Here is a 24,046-nt window from a genome sequence, read left to right as displayed (position 1 = left end):
TATTTTTGACCTATTTTCTGCATTTTCTCAAATATTCTGCATAGAGAAAGACAAATTCAGAGAGTTTGACCTTCTAAAAGATATTCTCTATTGTTACAGCTTCTGAATATATGAGTATATTACGTACAGATCTTTTTGCTTCTTTTTCAAGTATTTAACCTTTTAACTGGCCTGATAGAATTTGCTCTTCACAAAGTCTAGATAGTTATTATCCAGATTGTGTCATGTTCTAGGACTTTGTACATCTTGCCAAGATAATACAGAGAAAAGGCCAAGGTCTTTTTGAGAATGGTGGGATCTTCAAGGGAGATGAGGGAGCACTTTCTGAGGTTTGAGGAGCATCACCCCTAGCATCTTCCCTAGGGGAGATGTTGGACTCATATATCAATCTGCATTACTGTTTGAGGTGCTCAAAGTAATGAAAGTTCACCAGAATCATGCTTGAAAATGAAGTTTGTCTTCTGATTATTAGGAAAACCAAGCATAAGCTACCTTGTCTCTTGTTGCAAAATGCTGTTCAAATTATTTTTATTGAATATAAAATGACCTCAAGTGCTTGATAATAAGGGTTTTTGTTCTTTAAGATCTTCTTGACCCGTCTAGTCCCTCAATTCATGAAGAAAACAGGAGCATATTAAGGAGATCGTAGCCTGTTTACAAATAATCTGTCACTGTTTTCATAATGAGGGAACCTTTCTCCCAGCCAGGTTAGTCAGTGAGTTGTTTGCTCTTTAATAAAATATTTATGTTTCCAAGTCTAAACTGCCCTCAGTGTTGCAATATTTAAAGGAATTTCAAAGTGAGTAATTACAAATAAGTCCCATGAAAGTAATTTTCCTTTAGCGATTACCTATTCTGTCAAAACTCTGAAAATAAGAAATCCATGCTCTCCCTCCCTGTCTCCTTCCCTTCTTTATCTTCTCTCCAAATCCCCTCTCTTGTTATGGTGATTAAGGATAGAATCCATCTTGGGCAAGATTAAGAAACTGGTGAACTTCCTAGTTCAGACCTCGCTGGGACCCTTGCAATGACTTCAAGGTTATGGCCCCACCTCCAGTTCTCAGTCCTTCCAGCCATCCTCCCCACTAACCAGAGCTCGTTCCCTGAAGCTCAGACCTAAGCCTGTCAGTGTGAGGCTTCTTGTGCCTTCAGCTCCAGATCTCTCTCAGTGCAAGACTTTTCCCTCCTCACAACCAGCCTCTCATCAGCTCAGTCCCAGCAGCCTGGCCTTTCAACTACACTCAGATTCACCAGAATGGTCTCTAGGTAGCTCACATATCATCTGAGGTAGGCTGAATACTGCCCCCTCCCCAAAGAAATCCACAGGCAGCTCCTCAGAACCTGGAATATATTACTTGACGTGTTAAAGGGCAATTTGCAGGAATAATGAAGTTAAGGATCTTGAGATGGGGAGATTTTCCTGGATTATCTGAGTGTACTCAATGTTATCACTAGAATCCTTATAAGAGGGAGTCAGGAAGGCCAGAGGGAGAGAAGGCGGTGTGATGACAAAAGCAGAGAGAAACTAGGAGATGTGACAACGGAAGCTGAGGTCAGAGACTGAGAGATTTGAAGATGCTACCCTGCTGGTTTTGAAAATGGAGGAAGGGGCTATGAGTCAAGGAATGTAGGCAGCCTCTAGAAGCTGGAAAAGACAAGGAAATGAATTTGATCTTTGACTCACAAAATCAGATTTCACTGGTAATTGTTGTATCCTATTATACTGGGTTGCTAATCTGATAAAGCAAAGTGGTAATGGATGATCCTGACTTAAATGTATCACCTTTCCCAGATAATAATAACAGTAGCAAAGTATGATGTTATAGGAACACTGCAAAGTAAGTATTGTTATCCCAAATTAGAAATAATGACGTGGAGGCTCCAGAAAGATGAGCAAATTGCCCAAAGTGATAGAACGTGTCTGAGGTTTGCATAAACCCAGAGTCCTCATACTGTCTCTTGTCCTCATCCTGCAGGACCACACTGTCTCTTGTGGTTTTCTAAAGACTTGATGTCTTATTTCAGGCATCACCTCTTTTGGGAAGCTGTTCTTAGTACCCCAAATGGATTTCCCCATCCCCTCCATTCAGCATCCCCTGTGCCTGGTACAGTACTTAGTTCTATCACTGTCCATCCATCTATCACTGCAATAGCTACAATCAATTCCTTTAACATATTTCTCGAGGCTGAGAAAATGCCTTATTTTTCTTTATATTCCTAGCATCTAATTCAGTGCCTGCAATGCTGCAAACTACAAATGTTTGATAGAATAAAATGAATGAACGATGGAACTTCTTATAGATTTGCAAATAAAATATCATCGAAGTATGACCCATTTACATTCATTTTTAAAAAGCAATCTAGTGAGTCAATTCTCCCCCACCCCACCCCAATCCCAAATACACCTAAAGTACATTGAACCCAAATGCAACACTGTAGAAAAGCAATTCCTTCCTGCTCCTTGTCAGTCACTCTCCTGTTCTCCTCCAAAGTAACCACTGCTCTGATTTCTATCCTTCTGGATTAGTTTTGTCTACTCTAGACTTTCACTTAAATTGAATCATATAGTGTATACTTTCTGAACCCGGAATCTTTCACTCAGCTTAGTAGTATTTTTGAGATTCACCTGTGTTTTTGCATGTAGCAGTAGTTTATACTCTTTATTGCCGGGTTGGATTTCAGTTTAGGAACACACCCCAGTTTATGTTTCTACTCTTCTCTTGATGGACATCTGGGTTGTTTCCAGGTTTGGGCTTTTATGAATAACTTTGCTATGAATGTTCTTGTCCAAGGCTTTTTGTGGGCATATGTTTTCATTTCTTTTGGATAAATACCTAGAAGTGGAATAGCGGGTTCACACTGTAAATGCATATCTGTGTTTTACCTGATGGATTATATATATATAAATATTACAGTGTTCAAGATATGTATAAATTGTTGTAATTGTCCTGTGAATGTTAGTGTGTTGCAATAGCAGACTTAGTTACCATGTGTCTTGGGTCACATTCTCTGGCAGTAGAGGCCGAGACAGAGATTCTTGTGGATGTGATCTGTTGAGATAATGCTTGTGGGAGAAGCATGTTAGGGAGTGAGGGAAGCAGGGTGTCACAGGGAAGACGGTAAACAAAGAGGTGGTTTCAGTGAAGCCCAGCGTCATCTTTATCCCACAGAAAGCTCTGGAGCATCTCATGTTAAGGTAGGAGAGCTGGGCTTTTGTATCCACACTTCAGTCTTTAGCTGAAGTCAGCCCTCTTCCAGGGGGCAGAGTTTATCTGCCAGGCATCTCTTAGCTATAGTGGCTCCTGTGGGGGCCAAAAGCAATTCAGTGGAGGAGCCATGAAAGGCCAGCACTCACAGCAGCTGGGTGGATGGGAGCACCAGCCCGGTGAAGGGGACCTGGTCGGGGCTCCAAGCCTCCTTTCTCCCAGGCCAGCCACTAGAATACATGAATTCTCTCCATCCCACAACTTACTCGCCACTTGTTTAGGATGGGGCAATCCATACAAAGAAATGCATTCGGACATTACTCCAAAAGACTCACCTCTGTGGCCCAGATCAGATGATTCTAGATGAGGGCTATCGGCCCAGGCTTAGAAGACTTGCGTGACTCCTCAAGGGGTAAAATGCCAGCAGTGGCTGCCACTGTTAACCTTGTAACCTTGCACTTCAGGGGTGGTGCGGCTGCTCTCTGAGGTCTTCCAGCCCTGACCTCGCTCTTAGTGGTAGCTGCCCACCCTGCATCCTGGTGCTTCGGTCACCACTTGATATCATAGATTTGTAGACTCGGCAGGCTGGGCAGGAGTATGAGGAAAGACAGGTTCCTCTGTGACCTTAAGGAAATTTCTGTGACTAAGAAGTCTCATTTCACACTAAAAACTGACCCCTCCTCCATACACCTGGTCTTTTGAACAAGTGGTATCTCTTTTTGAGGGATATTTTAATCCTAAGTTGACAGAATGAGTATAAAAATGAAGGACCTACTGTATAGCACAGGGAACTCTGCTCAATATTATGTAACAACCTAAATGGGAAAAGAATTTGAAAAAGAATAGATACATGTATATGTATAACTGAATCACTTTGCTGTACACCTGAAACTAACACAACATTGTTAACCAACTACACTCCAATATAAAATAAAAAGTTTTAAAAAAAATGAAACAGAATAGGTCACAAAATGGCCAAAAAAATAATTTCTCTTCTTTCTGGCCAAACCAGCAATGGTGGGGGAATTGATGGGTAAAGGGGACTCAGGAACCACAGAACCACAGGTGATCTTTTGACAGAGTAGCCTTGCTTTCCGATGTGTTAATTGGAGTATTAACCACTGGTCAGCGTATTAACCACTTGCTGACAGAGAGGAGCATCACTACAACATCAGAATGCATCCATGGCAACTTGATGTCAAGATGTCTTTCCGTGACCCTCGTGGCACTTTGTGTGAAGAAAGCCCCAATTCAGCTTCTCAGTCTGCAACAGTGCTGTTCTGGAGGGGCTCATTCTCAGCAATGTAAGGAGCTATTGTTCCAGTTTTTGGAAATAAGATGGTGGTGGGAACAAGAGCTGTTATTGCAAACTCATTGTAGTTTATTATTTCCATCAAAGAGAGAAAGCAAGGAAGTCCTCAGGCAGGCTTAGCTGAAATATTACAGGGGCTAAGAGGTGAACTTGAAAAACCTTTCATTTTAAGCTTGCAGCTGCTGTGTGCACTGAAAGTCCAGCGAGGAAGAACTTCCCCAAAAACAACCACCATGAAATTGAGCAATGTTTATTAATCTTTGGTTATTTCCCTCTGTTTGTTTGATAGCAAGCAGCCATAAGTTCATATTTAAGGGAAGAGTCTTGTAGGTTACAACTCCTCCCCAGCCAAAAGGTCATAAAATTCTAAGAAAAGAGGGGAAAAAAAAAAGGTTCTACAAAAATAAAAACACAAGAAAAATCTAGAGGATTCGTATGGTGATGAAGAAAAAGCCATCTTCAAGAACCCACCCACAACTCCTTAAATGTTGGTCCTTCTTGGAGTCCTATGATGCCGATTTTGGCTACTAAAGCCATTCACTTCATTTGATAACTGTGGCCCAAAGAATATCTATGTCAGCAGCTGACCCAAGGGGAAAACAGACAGGAAAAATACCTAAAGTTCATGATTTCTCATGTGATGCGCAGTTTTCAGAAAAGAGAGTACTACAGTTTGTGGATACAGGAAATTACATGGTAAGATGATAAGAAAAGTGTGCGTTGGCTAGCCCATTGAAAAGCTGACTTTATGTTTGAAATTACTTGTTACTGCTATCAGGGACTCATGTGCCTGGCCCTGGGTATCTATCCTTTCCCTCAGAGATGAATCCCCAACATGCGGCAGAAATATGATTACATTTCCAACTCTACAGTAGCGACCTGTTATGGAATTAGAGCACAAAAAGATTCTTCAACATGTCGTCTTCAGTTGACTACCACTAGTTAACCTATTGGAACAAAAGAAATCCATTTTGTTAGAAGTGACATTTTGAAAGCAATATTGACTTCGAAAACTTAAATTTATTGAGCCTTCTGGAGCTGATGTCAAAGAACGTTGAACGCTTAAAACAAATTAGGTTAAGGATAAAAAGCCATTGAAGATAGATGCCTATTAACATCCTTGGAGTTTATGAATTCACTCAAAATCTGGGTAAAAGAGAGGTAGGCAAAAGCACGAAAACAGGTTTGGTGGTCCTAGCCAACCGCAAGCTGAAGATAAATTTTCAGCAACTCAAAGGGGTACACACGATATAATGAGGGTAACAACAACAGTTACCTCTTGAGAATGAGTTGAGGCCAGAAGTGAAACGATGACTCAGTTTCAATATTCATCGTAACACATTTTATTACAACCAGTTTGGGGCTCAAGTTTTAAAAAATTGAGTGCAGAAATGTAAACACAATATGATATGAAACAAGTTCTGTGATGAAAGGGGAAAGATAATAGAGGTGATTTACCCTGGGGAAGTGAAGCTAAAAAACTACCCTCAGAGCAATGCTTGGGTGTCTGAAGCAATAGTACAAAGAAGATACAAAGGAGATTTTCTCTATGTTTGCAAAAGATCTAGCAAAGTGAATGTGCAGAAGTAGAGTCTGGCTAGAAATTGCTGCGGGTCCTTTTTACTTTAGCACTGGGATGGGCTATCAAGGAAAAGCTTGGAATCTTAGACATCTTTGAGAAGAGCTAGAGAGAAAACAAACCAGGATAGAAAATCATCTGAACCATCTGCCTTCAATTCCGGTAAACACAAGAAAATGATGACAGTTCTTTTCTTTTAACTTTTTATTTTATATCAGAGTATAGTTGACTAACAATGTTGTGTTAGTTTCAGGTGTACAGCAGTGATTCAGTTATACATATACATGTACCTATTCTTTTTCAAATTCTTTTCCCATTTAGGTTGTTATATAATACTGAGTAGAGTTCCCTGTGCTATACAATAGGCCCTTGTTGGTTATCCATTTTAAATATAGCAGTATGTACATGTCAATCCCAAACTCCCTAACTATCCCTCCTTCCCGCACTTCCCCTCTGGTAACCATAAGTTCATTTTCTAAGTCTGTGAGTCTATTTGTTTTGTAAATAAGTTCATTTGTATCATTTTTTTTAGATTACTCATATAACGATATCATATATTTCTCTTTCTCTGTCTGACTTACTTCACTCAGTATGACAATCTCTAGGTCCATCCATGTTGCTGCAAATGGCATTATTTCATTCTTTTTAATGGCTGAGTAATATTCCATTATATACATGTACCACATCTTCTTTATCCATTCCTTCATCGATGGACATTTAGGTCACTTCCATGTCTTTGCTATTGTAAACAGTGCTGCATGTATCCTTTTGGACCATGTTTTTCTCCGGATGTATGCCCAGGAGTGGGATTTCAGGATCATATGGTAGCTCTATTTTTAGTTTTTTAAGGAACGCAATTCTTGCCTCGCCTTCATGGTAGCCGCCACATGTGTGTTGTTTAGGGGAATCTATCTCCATATGCATATCTTACACTTGCATTCTTTTCCTTCCAAAGTTGGATGTGAATAGTTTTAAAAATGATTGAAATAGTTAAGACATCTTTGCAATTGCAGAGAAGGGCCCACGTTAACTGCACAAACTAAAGTCATCATCATTCCAACAAATCTGTTATAACCAAGGGAAATAACAATACCAACAAATGAAGCCAGTGTGAAGCCACTCAGCACTGTGGCACTGGATTAATCATGTTGCTCTTTGAGAACGTAAAGCTTTTAATCATGTAGGGCTGCAGTCTTTGGTGAAAATTCATGGGCACTTTATGGGTTTATTTTGGGCCCCAGGGCCCCTGTACATTTCTTTGTGCTAAGTACAATGAAAACCTGTTAAGGGCAAAGAATAAAAATTAATGTCAAAGTGAATAAAGGAACTGAAAAGGTCAGAACTTGTTCCTAGGGCCAAGGAATATGCCTGCCAGTGGAAAAGACCATGGAAATCAAAACTAAATAAAGAGCTTATGCCCATAAATTTGTGGAATTAGCAAAATTGCTGCAAATTGGCTTTCCAATGGCTCTGCATTACAAACACAGAATATGCATAAGAATATATTATGGCCATATGTAAACATATGTATAAGCAGGAGATAAATTTTTATTTTGTTCTTGTAATCCAAATACTTGAACTATCTAATTGTCTGGCCTGAAGGAGGCAACAGCAGTCCCTCTCAGAAGGCCCATGTCAACCCTGGATACATATAAATGCCTCCTGGTAAGTATATATATATATATATATAGAGAGAGAGAGAGAGAGAGAGAGAAGGAGAGAGAGAGAGAGAGAGAGAGAGAAAAGGAGAGAGAGAGAGAGCGCGCGCATGTAAGCTGAGTTACTGAATGCATTCCCCAAATTTCCAGGAGCCTTTTTATTTTTATCTGCAGGAGCCATATTATCCTTACGGATGAATGGTTTATATCTATGTGTATGTACGTGTGTGTGTGTGTATATATATAAGTATATATATAAGTATATACATATATATGTAAACCTACTAGAAGACACTAAAATTCTGATATCAAATCAGCACCCATTTTGTAGTGGAAAATAAATGTAATACTGATACAAAAAATATATATATGATTCTATTTATTTGTTTAATCCCAACTTCAATGCATCACAAATTGGTTTTAAAAGAGGGGTGATGCTATAATTTCACACATCATTTATCATTGAACACTAGGATTTAGGATAGTTCGAGAGATAGGGTAGGATACATCAACATCTCGCAAACTATTCCTAAATATTAAGGTCCACAAATAGCTCATTTGATAGAAAAAGGTCATAAAGTTCTAAGAAAAGAGGAAAAAAAAAAGGTTCTACAAAAACTGCTTGTGCAGGTTTGTCTCATACAATTCACCAGTAATCAGTGGTCCACGAATGCAGCCATTGTCTGTGAAACCTAGAATAGGGTTTTGCCCATCCTGTCAGGCCCGCATTATATTAATGGTGGGGCGGTTTTCTCAGCAGGCTCCCTCCTTCTCCCTGCTTGCACAGGGGAGAAAATCCTTCCATTGGCTCTGTTGCCTCCCTGGCTGGGCTTTCGGGCATCTTAGCTTTCGTTTCTTCCATAGTCATTATCTGCATTTCCAAATCTACTCGTCAACCTGACAGTACAAACCCATTCTCTCCAATGGGGCCCTCAGAGCATTTACCTTTCCCTGTTCCAGGTGAAAAGTACCAGCCAGGCACCAAGGACTGGGTGCTATCTGTAGATTCCAACAGTCAAGTCAGTTCTGGGTTGAAGGGCCTACATTGGCTCAGTGTCTCCCCGGCGGGGAATGAGTCAGGGGAGGACCGTTCAGTGGTCAGTGCCCAGCACAGCTCCAGGCAGCCAAACACTGGTGGCAGCTCTGCCTGCAACCTGTACGTGACCTCTGGCCATCTTCACCACGTCTGCCCCTTGAGCATCATAGAAGAAACCAAGATGGGTCTCGGGTCGTGATGGGAATACGGATGAGGAGGAAAGGAAAGCCTCGAAATGACTTACTTCAGAAACAGCCAAAATTCCCCCTTGAGGGGGGAGGGTTATGTGCCAGCAGGAGAGAGTCTAATTCACTCTGTAGCCTATTCTCGGGGTTTTGGGTGGTTTTTTGTGTGTACACGTGTGCACATTACACCACAGTGTACATTTATAAGCCAGCCACCCTCCAAACTAAATCTGATGGAGGGGTGCATAGCAGGAGGGAAAATGAATACCCATTCTGAGCAATCAAAAAGGTCCCTGTTCCTTTGAAAATGTTGTAAGATGTCAGGTTGAAAGGCGCCAGGCTATTTGAATAAATGAATTGGTCCACAGGCATTATGGCTATGGTAGTTACGGTTATCATTCCTCAAACAGGGATTTTGACTTTTTTTTAAAGTAATGCAATAGAATCAGGAAAAATGTCTGGGAGTCAGCTCCCTATTTTAGTGACAGCCTGTATCAGGGCATGTTGTGAAAATAGACCAAGCATTTGTTTTAGAAACAAATAATAACATTCAACATACGTTCCTGCATTTAGTTCCTTCCAAATAAATAAAAGCGTATGTGTGAGTGGCTGTAGGCTAGTGTGCTCAGGTGTTGACATATTGAAATGGAGATGTTTTTCAGCACCAAAGGCCACAGGAATAGTTGCCCACCTGGTCACAACTCTAAATGGGTGTTGAAATATTTCCTATAACTTAAAGAGCAGATAAGCTGAGTTATTGAATGCGTTCTCCAAATTTCCAGGCGCGTTTTTGGTTTTGCCTGCAGGAGGCATATTATACTTATGGATGGATGTTTTAAACACTCTGCTGTGTGTGGGTTTATGCAAATTCGATTTTTTCAAAGGTGCGTCTGTTAGGTGCACACGCATTAGGCACCCATCTGCTGGAACACCTGGGATCAGGGCGCAAGGTGGGCTCAGGTCAGACTGAAATAAAATTGAGCCTTTCTGCCCTCTAGGGGCATAGCTCTTACCATTTTCCAGTCGGAACTATTCCCGGCATCTCAGAACGGCAGTTCATTTTAGCTTTTTACTCTTAAACCAACCCCGTGATTCTCTGCACACCCTCACCCCTGAACAGACATTAACTGCTCAAATAATGTGCCCCAAAGAGACACAGATCAAAATGGCATCCATGCCAGTTCTTTACTTTTCTCTACCATATGAAAGGATGAATGGACAATTCAGGCAAAGCACCAGCTTAGAGGGAGAGGCTGAGATACCCAGAGATTTAGAAGGAGCATTTCTAGAGTTCTGTGGATCGTTTCCACCATTAACATTTTTACCAGTTTTATTGTAGTATAGCTGACATCCCATAAACTGTACAATCTGGTAAGTTTCATCATGTGTAATCATCTCTGAGATCATCCCCTCAATCAAAGAAGAACCCCAGATTCTCCTTGGCTCGCTTTTTAGTCCTTCCCTCTGACCCCTCCCTGCATTCCTCAACCCCATCCTACAACTTATAACCTTGATCTGTTAAGGAAGCCAAGCCAGTTGTCCTATCAGGATGGTTTTGATTGGTTTCTTCTTCCTGGTATCGTTTAGCTTATTCCTCTCTCTCTCATGTTTCCTATAAAGTGGAAGGTGTATATAGAGGCTTCATGGATGCCTGTTAAGCATTTTTGGCTAAAAATAACATATGTATTTCATGAGGCATCACATCAAAGGCACTTAATATCTGATTGACCCAAATATTTCTATTTTACTCTCCTGATACCAACTTTTATTTGTTGTTGTTTTGTTATTTTTTGCTTTGCTTTTAATGATATATTTTCTTCCTTAGAAGTTACATTTAAGAAAATTTAGGTTAGGTTTAAGATGAATCTTAGTTGAGTTATAGTTAAGGGAGTTTTAATGTTGCCTCTGTTACAAAATATGTTTATATCCACCCTTATTCACTCCTCACTGTGAAGAGAGGCAGCTTAGTGATTTGGCAGCAAGAGGTGTGGATTTGAATCGTGGCTCTCTCATTGAAAGCAGTGTGGCCTTAGACAATTTGCTTTTTTTTTTTTCTTTCTCTGAGCTTCAGTTTCCTCACCTGCAAAATAGAGATGAAAATGTCAGCACCAAATACATGAAAGGTACATTATATTAACCAAAAGAGATAAGATATGGGTTGATGTTCTGTGAAGAACAGAGTTCTAATCAAATAAAAGTTATTATTGGGCTTCCCTGGTGGCGCAGTGGTTGAGAGTCCGCCTGCCGATGCAGGGGACACGGGTTCGTGCCCCGGTCCGGGAAGATCCCACATGCCGCGGAGCGGCTGGGCCCGTGAGCCATGGCTGCTGAGCCTGCGCGTCCAGAGCCTGTGCTTCGCAACGGGAGAGGCCATGACAGTGAGGGGCCCGCGTACCACCAAAAAAAAAAAAAAAAAAGTTATTATTATTCTGATGTTTCTTTGAGATAAGAAGAAATCCTAAGTAATATATTGCACAGCTAGAGAAATTGAGACACAGAGAGAGCAAATGACTTACAAAGCTAGGGAACGGAACATCATATTCTTGGCTCCTACCACTGCAGTGGATCCTGGATTTGAAATTAGCGATGCCTCACTGGAGCCAGGACCCCAAGACATAGAAGGATAATAGCCTACAGCCTATCACATGCTATCACTCTCAAAATGCAATCTGCTGGATGATGTATTTTCTCAAAAAGCCCCACCTAACTACCATTGCTAACGCCAACGCTTCCAAGACATCTTCACTCATCCTCACAGATATAATTTTCTTTCCCTCTCCACCCTAGACAATTTCACCTAAACTCCTCTTAGAGATTCTACAAATTTTTCACAGTATTATTGCTACTTAAGATTGCATGCCTCTTGCAGGCAAGGACTGAGTCATCTACATGCCTTAAACATAGCATATACTCAACATATATTTGTGAAACTAAATTAAACCTTCAAGAGTTTGAAGTTAAAGTAATAATGCCCGAACTGGTTGGTCAGCCCAGCTGTGACTATTAGACAAAACAGGTCACTTACCCGAAACCAAAATTCTGATTAAAAATTGATAAACATTAAAATAAGTTGTTTATAATTCAGCCCTTAGACTTTTAATAACTACAAATGCCAAATTTAAACTTGAGGAATAAAATTGAACCTGCCTTTATAATCTGTCGTTATTCTAAGGGCTAGATGAGCTAAATATTTAACCTTTAATTGCCTTCATTTATTAACAATATAAAGGATTTTAATATAGTCCAAAAAGAAAAGAAAAAGCAGACTAGCTCAGCTGTTCATGGTTTTATTTGACAGCTGTAAGGTAATGATGACTATGACAGTGTATGGTCTGGGGGAAAAAATCTGCCAAAATTATTCTCTGGGGATATTAGAATATACATTTACACGATGTTAATCAAGTGCTTTGACGGGTCACATCATTTACATCCTCAAAATTAAATAGGAGCCAAGTAAGTACCATTTATACGATGGCCAAATAGGTCCTATGGCTTGTGGACAAGGTCACTGGGTGCAATCTTTTCTACTGGGTCATAGAATGTGTGCTGCTCAAGGGTCCTGGCATTAAGCACATGAATTACATGGAGACAGTGGAAACCACCTGCCCCTTTTGGAAGCTTAGAAGCAGTTCTGACTGATTAGGACTGGGCTACAGGACAAAGAGAAAATTAACGTTTCTCGAAGATTCTCCGAGACCATCAATCAGAATGACTTGGGTAGTTCTTGAAAATGCATATCCCTGGGGCCCCAACACAGAATACTGAATCAGTATCCCTGGAGAGGGACCTGCCTAGGAATCAGAGTTTCTAGACAAGTTCCACTGAATGGTTGTTACACATGATGAAATTTGAGAGCTGCCAATAGTGCGTTCAATGGATGTAACAGGAGGTGATGACAGCGCCCCCCCCCCCCCCCCACAGTGGTTTCTTCCCTTCAATCACGATCTTTGCTTGGAAGCTACCTGGCATTTAGTGCTTTATTTAAATGGCCCGAATAAGGCTCACTCCTCCGGCTTTGGGGGAACCCTAACTGCTATCTGCTAAACAATGAAACTGGTTGCCACGAGGTCAATTTGATTGAGTTGTTCAGTTGGCCAGAACAAGCCACTAATCGATGAGACTGGCCTGATTATTTAGGGCCATATGAACAATGGAATCAGATGAAGCCAAGTAATGCAATTACCAGGAATTGACTTGTGACAGTCGATCTGGGTGACTTTTAAAAGGCAGCTCCTTTAGAAGACGACCCAATAAGTTCCTGTCTTCAGTCTCTACATATCCCTCTGTCTGAGCAGACCACTGATGGAGGAATGTGTCAATAGCAAGATTCTGCTGCTTTGGTGTACTTTGACTATTCTACTGAGCTAGTGGCCAGCCAGCTTTATAATTGTTTTCTCTTTGTGATCTATAACTATATTATTTTGGGAGAGATAGCCATGTTCCCAAGAGCTAGCAAAATTTTTTCCAAACTGTGTTGATTTTTAGGTTATTTTCAAAGGTCAGTAAATTATATCTGATACCTTAAGAAGTTAAGTGAATATTTAAAATCGTTTTACCTTGCTGTGACCACATCATATGTCTATTTTCAAGCTATAATCAGCGTTGTCAGACACTAGGCAGTGACGACTGCTAAAGGAGTTCAGTGATCTGGCTCTAACGGGGCACGAGCTTTGTTTGGCCTTTCTGTGTGGCGGTGATCCTTCTACCTGACAATGTTGCATCTATTGTGTCGGCAGGCAATGACTGCAAAAAGGACAGAAACTGGGGCTGAATGGATCTTGACGGGTGCAGGGGACTGACTGTTGATGGCTTTGAATCCACCTTGTTATCAAAGAGTTTAGTTTTTTTGTTTTTTGTTTTTTTTTTTTTGGTGGTACGCGGGCCTCTCACTGTTGTGGCCTCTCCCGTTGCGGAGCACAGGCTCCAGACACGCAGGCTCAGCGGCCATGGCTCACGGGCCCAGCCGCTCCGCGGCATGTGGGATCCTCCTGGACTGGGGCACGAACCCGTGTCCCTTGCATCGGCAGGCGGACTCCCAACCACTGCGCCACCAGGGAAGCCCAGAGTTTAGAATTTTTTACCTAGGCACACATGAATCCCAGAACTGGAGAGGTGCTGAAAAGGGGAGAAAAATTCCAGTTCTCGTCTTTAAAGGAAGTTACAATTCACTGTTACGATCATATGTGGCTCTACTGAGTAGCTGAGATTTTAGTCCTTTGATCTAACCTATGCAGATGGAGTTTGTTCTAGTACAACTAAGTAGAACAAACAAGATAAATTACATACTCCATTCCAAGATACACATGTAAGCAGTGGGACAGAATTTTTAAGACTCCAGAAAATGGCAACTAAAACAAATTAAGATCCGTATTCTATCACATGACCACGAGAAGTGTGATTCTTGAACAACTAAGTGACTTATTTCTTCATGAAAAATAAATAATAGTCCTTGAGTAACAACACTAAGGACAAAATAGCAATCTTTTCTTTAGCTGAATGCTTTACCTGTTAAGCTGGACCTGAGGATGGTTCTGTAATTTGCTGGAAGGAGTCACAGAACTTGTGAAAGCTGTTACACTCACAATTATAGTTTATTACAGTGAAAGGACAGAGATTAAGCTCAGCTTAGGGAAGAGGCACATGGGGCAGGATCCAGGACGGTTCCAAGTGCAGAGCTTTCAGCCGTGCTCTCCCAGTGGAGCTGTGTGGACAGTGCTTACTTCTCCCAGAAATAGTGCGCAGCAGAACGTACACAGTAAACAACTGTGAAAGCCCACCCAAGCCTTGGAGTCCAGAGGTTTAACCGGGGCTCAGTCACATAAGCAAAGTTGGTCACCTGCTGCGCTAACCTTTGTCTCCAGCCCCTCCAGAGCTTGAGTTTCTACTACATGGTCCAAGCTCCCCATGGGCTAGAAATCACATTGGCAGCATAGATTATCTGGAGCAAACCAAGGCCCCCAGGTAAACAATGACACTCTTTTCAGGCAGGATATCTCAAGGGCTGAGGGCAAAGGCCAGACCTCTCTTTGGGCAAGGTTAATCCTTTACTGTACATATGTGAATATATATGTTATGTGTATATATCTTTTCATTAAAAATATAGTTTGGTTATGTCTGTTTTTGAACCTCATAGAAATGCTTCATATATATCATTATATGTATATACTTACATGTTGTGTTTCATTTCTTTCAACATTTCTTTTTGATTTGTTCCATATTGAGTTAATGTTCTAGATATTCTTATCAAATATTAAGGAGAGTCTTGAAATCTTACTGTAAAATAAAATGTGGATTTGATAGGTAACTAGAATCCAGCAATGAAGCCAGCCTAGAACTTGGTGCACAGACAGCTGACTCCATTTGTTCGTGAATTTCCCCCACATAGTCTGTGTCCTAGAGGACCCCAGAACGAAATACAGTTACTTTTATTTTAATGGTCTGATAAGCTATCACTTGCCTACCTGTAATGATGAGCCTCAGTTATTAGGATCTTATCATATCATCCTCCCATGTCCCCAACAAAGATGAAATCAACCACAGGCTAAGGGGTCAATACATTTTTTCTTAAAGGGCCAGGTAGTAAATATCATAAGGTTTGCAGGCCATATTCTCTCTGTTCCAACTACCTACCTCTTGTAACTATTTACCTACTTACCTCTACAATGCCGTTGTAGCGTGAAAGCAGCCACGGACATGTAAACAAATGTGTGTGGCTGTGTTCCAATAAAACTCTATTTATGGACACCAAGATTTGAGTTTTTATTATTTTCACAAACTGTGGAACTTTTGATTTTTTCCGAATCCCTTATAAAGGGAAAAATCATTCTTAGCTCATATAAAAATAGGTAGCAGGCTGGATTCGGCCCTTGAGCCATAGTTTGCCAACTCCTGGGTAGGCTAGTGGATTCAGAGGTTCTAGAATTGGGTTCAGGTTTTCCATTTATAATAGAATATTCCTCACGGCTCCTAACTCATCAGTCTTATACCACTGACGAGCATGAAAATGAATTGTAACTCATCTAAAACATTTTAGAACCCAGATTTTATTGCTTGGTCAATAAATGAAAATGTTACACGTAGTACATGGATTTCAGTAAGCATTGGACCAGAACGACTGGCTAATGTTCTAGATTTTACAACCTAAATAAGACAGACCAGACAGATTCCCGTAATAATTCTGTGACATTAAGTCCCTAGATAGAATTTCTGTGGCAAAGGAAGGGTATTAATTCTCTTCCTTCCCCACAGTTCAATCGATATGGATAAAATAGAAGGTAGCCATCAGGTACCAAAGTCCCCAAGATAATGTAAACAAACCCTAATAAAAATCGTATCAGCACAGATGTGGCAGAAATCAGAAATCAGTTATTCAGCACCATCGCTTTATTCTGATGAGGACTGCACAAGTCCCCCACAACTGAATTGTACTCCTGCCTTCACTTTAGCTCAATGAGCAAATAACAGAAAATTCATCTCACGTGTTTAATTGTTATGCATTGTTTTCATTCCATCTTTTTTTTAACAGAAAAAGAGCAAGTTTTTAAAATAATGTTTGCATAGAGTATCTTTCTCAAATTAAAGGACTGAACCTAGTTACCTGTGTTTTTTTCATCTTTAGATCTGCAGAGCTTGAGAAGGAGTGATCCAGCCACACAGGTAAGAGCTTGCCTCTTTTGCAGACTTAAGATGGACAGCTTCAAGATACCTGCTAAAAAGGTAGCGTTGGTGGTTAACTCACGTGAATTTGATTTTCAGGTTTTCTGCTTTTTATGCTTTTTGGTGTGTGAACATTTCTGTTGTTTCTCTTTGGATTTTTCTCTTCTGGATTGTGTTTACTATTGAGTGTGCTCCATCACCTCTTTGGAGCACATTTATATCAAAGCTTAGTTGTTGTTGAATATTGACATCCCTGTATGACTATTTGATTTCAGATTCCTATACCGCTATTACTTTTGGTTGTTTGCAATGTGTTTTATTTTGTTTATCCAAAACATCAGCTTCTTTTGAAAAACATTATTTTGAACAAGGTTACTGGAAGAATATATAGAAAATTAGGGCTATGATGATAGTTTTGAGGTTGGAAGCAACCAACAATATGCCAACGCCATCACTCCTGAATTGACAAAATGGCATACCACACCCAATGACTCTCAGTGTCACATTACACCTGTTCATACCACTCGGCAAGAATTTGTGGAAAGAGATCATAATCATCTTTTTCTTATCTGTGATTTTAAGGATCAAAATAACAATACTCAAATTTAAAAGGGTAATTAATTCTCCTTCTTAAATAATTGAACACAGGGGCGCTGTCCCCACTGTAGCGTTTCTATATCCAGACCTCGTGAAGATTTATGCACTGCCCATTTTTCAAGACAGCCCGGGAGATGCACTGAATGAAACTAATCATTCTCAAGTCATCCTCATAGAAAGCCTATTCAGCATCCTTTTCCTTCTTCTCTTAGGTTTTTAAATATCATTGCAATTGAATATTGATAAACTCTGGAGCATTGTTACTGATAAATGATTTCTATTAATAGCAATTTCATTCATTAGAGCTTTTTAATTTGTTTTGGCTTTGTTGGTTTTCATGCTTGTGTCTTTCATTTTTTTAATACATTCCATTTTTCTGTTTCTTTTCGAAGTTTTAATCCAATTACCAGCCTGTAAACAAGCATTTGCTGCATCTCCAGTAGGTGCACTGAACTGTGAGTGGAAGTGATTTCTGATTAAAGACAGGCTAATTTTCAAGGGACAAGAGGAACAAAATGCAGTGAACTGAATAAAAGAATAATGGATGATACCTTGTTAGGAGACATATGGCACAGAGTTAGAGCACAGATGGAAAAGGGAAAACTTACTTCATCCTAGAGTACATATGCATTGCATGGATGTGGTTGTGATCTGGGTCACATATGATCTGCTTGGTTATGAGGGGGAAGTTTTTTCGCACACTTTATTGCTCAGGAGTGTTCAATAACATTAGATTAGCTTCTCTAATTGAGAGGGTGACAAAAAGCAATTTAGATCCTGTAAAGCCCTTGAGTTTTGTCAATGGGGCCAAAAGCATATGCCCTTAGGCAAGAGCATTTCCAGGATTTCTGGATTTTTGATTTCTTATCCTTCTCCTCCTTTCTTGGTTCCCTTTCTCCACCCTTTTTTTTTTTTTAGAACTTCTACCTTCATGGCCTTCTACTCCCACAAAATAATCTCACGAATTTCCTGCGCCTTGAAGTATGATTAATAACATCTTGGGAGTTATCTGTTACAACCTTCACACTGTAACAGGCTGTCATGTCTGGGGATCAAAAGAGGCACCACTGATGATGGAGAATTATGTTTGTTTTAATATGAGACAAGTTGGGCAAACAAAGGGAGTCATTGGACCATCACAAAGCCCCTAAAAAGTGGGGGTCACACTACAAAGTGGCTTGATCCTCCATCAGTGTGAAGGCTGACCATGATTATTACCTATTCAAAGCAGAGGCAAGACAAAGTGAGTTTGGAAACTAGACGTCACTGTTTTCTGGCCCTATTCTTGCCAGGCATCTGAGTGATGGTGTGAGGGGCGGGGATAGTAAGCCCTTTGCATTGGCAGGGGGTTCAGTAGAATAAAGTTTAAAAATCACAGCTAATGAGTACTTTGTCATGTTAAGCCACCTTCCATCACAAGAAGAGAGCATCCTGTTTTGGAGCTCCTAAATCGGAGAAACAAGATTTATAGGCTACAGAGTGTTCAAGAAAACCGGCAGGCACATAACAATCACAGCACTGGAAGCTACTTCACTGAGAATTTAACCACTACAAGTTAAGATTCCTCCATAGTAATGAATTCTCTTTAGTCAAAGCAAAGCTCGTAAAGGCAGGAGACTGAATACAAATGGCCACCAGAGACCAAAATATCAATTTTTCGAAGAAAAGAAGAGCTTGAAAGGGCTGTCAGAGCAAGTTAAACGTAGTGGTGCGAAAATAGTAAACTCTTCATTTGCTCCATGTGTCGTGTGGATTTGAAGAGCCTCTGGAAATGGGGAGTCCAGAGGTAGATAGATCAGCTCAAACTTTGGCCCTGGCCTCCTCTTCTCAGAGGCCACAGGATACTGTGTCAAACATCTGCCTTCTGATGGTTTCATGAAGCGTAGTCTGCCTCTACTTAGTAATGCAGCTTAACACATTTCTTTCGGTGCTTTGGGCAAACATTAAATCATAAAACCTTGCACAGTATTTAAAAGACATTTAGCTGCCAAATGATGAATAAAATGGGTGATTTAGACACTGAAATCCAAAGCTTGATGTCATTTTTATCATCTCATTTCATTATACTATAAAATACAAAGCTGTAATTCATGATGACAATGACAGTCATACACCATATATTCTGTAGATTCACTTCTAACACTAGCAGAATGCATTTCTGACAGACTGTATAACCCATATATAACTAACAAATAGGGCTTTTGTCTCAGGGGCCAAACCTAAAAAATCAGATGGTCGTTTAAATCCTGACTTAATATGAGGCTGACTTTGTAACTCAGGACCCCTATTGATAAAGCAGACTTTTAGAAACAGTCTGTTTCCTAATAGACCAAGGGCACTTGCAAGAGCTAGATAAAGAGAATAAACACAAATAAGACTTTAGTAAATAAAAACTGACTTTCAGAGGGTGAATAATCTAGTTTGGTTTTCTACATTGATCAAATTCACTGAACAATTGCTTAGTAGACCTCTTTCTTTACTTAAAGAGTCAGAGGAAAGAGACCACTTCAGAATGGCAATGTCAGGGCAAGGAGTGAATTGCCTTCTATGGACTTTGTCACCCATAATTGTCACAGGATTCATTGTAAACCGCAGCTGAGTCATCAGGACCCTGACGTGACCGGGGAATTTTATTCGCATTTCCTCCGTCAACATGGTGACCATATTGTGAGAAGTTGGACTTCATTGTTGACAAATAGTATTTGATTCTTTCAATCTGTTGACAAGATTGGGGGAGTGTTTTACTTTGCATGGTCCTACACTGTTTGCAGATTAGCTGGCAAGGAGTTTGAAGTTATCACCATGGAAGTCTAAGTCAGATAACTTAAAAAGGAAACTTAATTGCTGAAAAACTCTTAACTTTCTGGGGGTGTGTATATGTGTTTTGTAACCTCTTGTTAACTCATCCCTTCTCCAGTCAAGCAGGGCCAACTCCTCATCGTATCATCAGGGCTGGTCTATCCTCTGATGACTGGTCCTGTGATGTGACTTTCTCATCTTCCTGTATCTGCGGCTCTGAGTCCGCCCTCATTTCACATTCTTCATTAAAGCTTAAGTAATGGTTTTCCTGCCTAAATTCTTGACCTGTCATAATCATATACTCCTTAATCCTTATTTCAGAACACTCACCCCTCATCTATTTTGGTTTTATTTTCCTAGATCTGATATGTGTCTGAGGACCACTGCTCCCTTCCTATCCTCAACCCATGAAAACACCCTGTGCTTAAACTCCGTGGCACCTCTTCCATATCAGTATTTCAAAAGAGCCTATTGTAAAGTCACTGCACAGATTGGCATAATTGCAAAGCACTGATGCTGTGGATCTGAGAGGTTTTTTTTTTAATGGGTACCATAGTCTATGCCCAAAAGGGCTGCCATAGAAATACTAAAGGTTAACTTTCCTCCACCTCAGTTTTGCTACTGAAATTAGCTAGAGCTCATTTGAGAGATAAATTTGCTCTTTAAAAATTTATTTCCTCTGCATTCATTTTCTTTTCCTATAAATGGGAACCTGAGATCTCATAAAACTGAATTAAAATTATCAAATACTATTGAACCAACCTAATGAAAATTTTAACCAAAAGTCATTGTAAATTACGTATGTGCTATACTGGGAACACAAGCCTTTGTAAAGTAGATATTGTTCTTATGTAAACTCATGAATAGAGACTTTCTTGAGTAAATTGCTTCTTAATAACATCAGAGAGTCATTGGCTGGGTAAATATCTCCCTGAGGCATTCACTGAGATTCTTGAATTTAAACGTTCAATAGAACTTCCTATTTGTCACCTTTACTAACGAGTTTTTCTTTATGAAATCATTAGAATGAAAAAGTTAAATTTTGTGTCTAATTTCTAGAATTAATGCTCTCTAAAAGACCTCAAGGACTTGAAATTTGTCTTGCTGGAATGCACCATTTACATAATTTCTATTGCCCCAACATTTACACTCCCCAACCCACTGTCAATTTGCTACCTGAAGCAGGAGGGAAAAAATGGTCAGAACAGCCCGAATATCTGTGAATTTCTGCTAAGAAGACCAGTGGACCTTCTCAAAGGACCGGATACTAAAATCATTCCTCCCATTCTAACTTGTGATCCAAGCATCTAAAATCTTTATAGTTGTTATTTCTAAGCCACACATTCCCAACAAGTCCTACTGTGGAATTGTTGAAATACTTCATTCTGCAGAGCCCTTTAACATAGAAAATGAAATGCTTGCTTATAAACCAGCCTGAACTGTTCTTCCACATGTGGAGCAGCACAGCAATGCCAAGAGGTTTCAAAGATGCCACTCCCATGACCATACTCAGAAAGAAAGATGCAAATAGATTATAATAATTGTTTTCCTGCCCTGTCCAGATCCTGCCCAGACTCCTCCTGTTTGTGCCTAAATACATTCCCAAATATACAGGTGATTTCCTACCACTAAGCCAATAGGATATTTGCTGCATGGCAATACAGAGAACATCCTGAGTGCAACACGGGGAATTCAGTGCATTGCTCCCGACCACTAAGTGATCACGGCACCCCTGTAAGATTTATAGCATTTAGCTTCCCCCAGAATTGAACCAACACCGTAAGACTAATTGATGATGATACAATTGGTACCCTTCTGAGTGCCATAATTTTATATCACCTTTGCAATATATCCAGTCAAAAAAGTGTTTTTAACAAAATCATAACATGAAAAATTAAAAAGAGTACTTGAATTAACTTCACATTACTGTGAAATGTTTTTAAACATAGAGGCTAAAGATATTAACAAAAGTTACTCAAGGATGGTTTTATGCCAGTGAATTTGCTCCTGAGCCAACACCCAAGAAGACATGCGAATCACCACGACACAGGACGGACTTGCCGAAGAACCCAGATTAGCAAGTAATTGAGCGTGTACCCTAACCTCTACAAAGAAAACCTTATGTTCGGCCACATATTTTAAACAGAAGTGAAAGTTGCTTCCACATTATGCTACAGTCATTGAAATACATGTATTCTAACAAAATTCTATATATATTTGTAACCTTTTTCTGCTGAATTTCAAATCAAATCAAATATGAATGAAATCAAATATGAAATCCCACAGAAAATAGTTCCCAGGTCAATTCACTCAACAAGTATAAGTTGAAAACAGATTCTAGTGGGAGGAGTCTGAGAAGACAAGATTGAGAATGAGAGTTAAAGAGTGACCAGTTCTGTGGAGCGGTAGGTGTGATGCGCACACATAGGAACCATGGTCATATCATCTCTCCACTTTCTAAACTCTCTCTTCTTCTTCCAATAAGAAGAGAGTACAGGGACTTCCTCTAAGACCACAGGGATTTCCTCCAAGACCACAGGGATTTCCTCCATGCCAAAAGATTCTCTGACCTCACGTGAGGTTTCCAGAACTTTGCAACTTTCCCTCTTTTGACTGGTTCATTACAGAGTCTGAGTTGCAGGTGTCACCTTCTAGGGTATCATGTACCCTTATGTCTGTAAATCCCCTTACAGGATTGAGGTTTAAATTATACAAAGCCAGTATGTTTCCTGCCTATTAATTCTGTATGACTAAAATTATCTATATATCTTATTTATTGAGTTATCCATATCTGTGCTAAAGCAGTACACTACATATGATGTACTGAGTTGCCAAAATAAAGGTAGAAAAATAAGTCAAGAATGCCCACCTGTTCCCATCAAGCATCCCATCCGTACATTCTGGTTGGCAATCGTGCAGGCCTTAAAGAGAGAACACCTGGATGCAATATCCCAGCTCAACCTCCTTCAAGCTCTGTACCTTTGGAAAACTTTTCTTTTGTTTCAGTTTCCTTTTCAGAAACATGGAGAATCACAATATTTCCTATCTTTCAGTGTGATTTTATGAATTAAATAATAAAATATATTTAAGATGCCTGATATCATGACTGGGACATGTTATCATGACATCCTGACAGAACAAGGTGAAAGAAGTAATTGTCCACCTGGAGCAAGCATCCAAGCTGAAGTTGGGGGGAAGCTGAGTATGACACATGTTTGTAAAGCGTCCTAAATAACAGGACGGGAACACCAAGGACAAGGCCTGGGAATTGCCAACATGGTAGTGACTTTTTGAAGGATATTTCTGATGGGACAGAGGTGTGGAGAATCGGTGATAAATTACCAAAGCAGCTCTTGGATGACAGCTGTCCACTACAAATAAGGAGGACCATGGCAAACCCATCTTATTAAAAGTGCTCCCAAGCACTGCTTAGGGCAAGGTGTGAGAATAAGGAGTTATATACAGACCGGCTCTGTAGGCATCCACAGAGGGTTGACATGGCAACCCCAAGCCCTTGCAGATCAGTCATTTCATTTCATAGATCCTAGAAACTCAACTAATAGGACAGTCAACTTATGGTGGAATATTCAATTTAACTGGAAAATGGCTCCAGGAGACGATCTTAAGCCCATGGAATTGATTCGTGGAGCTCAGAGTGGTAGAACAGATCTCCGAATCAGGATGCTCCCGTGACGTGATGCATTTAACTGACTTCTCTGCTATAACATGTCAATAATAATACCTCCATCTCTCAGGGTGTGGGGAGGATTAAATAAGAAAGACAAAACATTTGAAATTGCTGAGCAAAGTCTTTGTTGCAAAGTAAATGATACACACATGTAACTTTCCATTTTTTGTGCTTCCTAATTCCTTCTACTTTATAAAGCAGAAATACTACATTTTTGCCAAATTATATATCCGTTAGTTTTCAGGATAACCCATGCAAAATATGAAGCAGTCTTCTCAGTAAACTGCAGGTCTGGGGCTCTGGTCCAAGAACATGCTTGTCAACAAAACC

The 24,046-nt window shown here is 40.1% G+C and overlaps 1 protein-coding gene across 1 annotated transcript in view; it reads left to right on the top strand.

Annotated features, from left to right (window-relative positions):
- Window positions 1-24,046, top strand: part of CELF2 (CUGBP Elav-like family member 2) — an 829,377-nt gene that overhangs the window by 190,599 nt on the left and 614,732 nt on the right. Inside the window, exon 2 of the mRNA XM_060293317.2 lies at window positions 16,595-16,632. The gene's annotated coding sequence lies outside the window, so the exon portion shown is untranslated. The remainder of the gene's footprint in view (window positions 1-16,594; window positions 16,633-24,046) is intronic.

The sequence above is a fragment of the Globicephala melas genome, chromosome 2 (genome assembly GCF_963455315.2).
Source record: "Globicephala melas chromosome 2, mGloMel1.2, whole genome shotgun sequence".
Taxonomy (NCBI): domain Eukaryota; kingdom Metazoa; phylum Chordata; class Mammalia; order Artiodactyla; family Delphinidae; genus Globicephala; species Globicephala melas.
The sequence above is the reverse complement of the archived record's forward strand: the minus strand, read 5'-3'. Positions and strand labels throughout refer to the sequence as shown.